General features: G+C 49.1%; 1 protein-coding gene across 1 annotated transcript in view; it reads right to left on the bottom strand.

Moving 5' to 3' along the window:
• Positions 1–599, bottom strand: part of LOC110021603 (copper-transporting ATPase PAA1, chloroplastic-like) — a 71,168-nt gene that overhangs the window by 16,612 nt on the left and 53,957 nt on the right. The window lies entirely within an intron of this gene.

Raw genomic sequence — 599 nt, 5'->3', positions numbered from 1 at the left:
AACCGATAGAACAAAAAAAAAACAAAAAAAGCCACAAAAATCCAGCAACACTTCCCCTTTCCCCAAAAGTTTCGGCCAGATGTTCAGCCCTAGGAACTCCCCAAAATGAGGTTTATATAGCCAGGGAAGAGGAGATGCATTTCCCGTCACTTACCTGAGCGGTGAGCCGAGCCAAGAGAAACGACAAACCTCGCGTGAGGAGATGACGACGAGAATCACAGAGGCGTGAGAGGGGAAAGTCGGAGCGCGTCTGGAGTAGGTGAAGACAGAGCGCGTGGTGAAAGGGAACGACCTTTAGGCAGAGCGACAGACGTATGAGCGACAGGCGTACGAGGAGGGGGCCTCGGGTCGATTTCTCGCGACGAAGAGCTTCGACTGAGGCGAATGCGGGAGGAAGAGGCGGACAAGCTAGGGCTCGGGTGCTAACCATTTGGGGATCGGGTGCGTGAGTTAGGGATGTAGGGCTTAAAGGGGAAAATAAATAATTTGGTTTATATAAATTTAGTATATATATATATATATATTAAATAATATGCGATTTATTCACGCGCGGCGACGTAACAAAATGGGTGTCCTCCCTAGGCAAAATCGACGTTCCG

The sequence above is a fragment of the Phalaenopsis equestris genome, unplaced genomic scaffold, assembly GCF_001263595.1.
Source record: "Phalaenopsis equestris unplaced genomic scaffold, ASM126359v1 Scaffold000136, whole genome shotgun sequence".
Classification (NCBI taxonomy): Eukaryota; Viridiplantae; Streptophyta; class Magnoliopsida; order Asparagales; family Orchidaceae; genus Phalaenopsis; species Phalaenopsis equestris.
The sequence above is the reverse complement of the archived record's forward strand: the minus strand, read 5'-3'. Positions and strand labels throughout refer to the sequence as shown.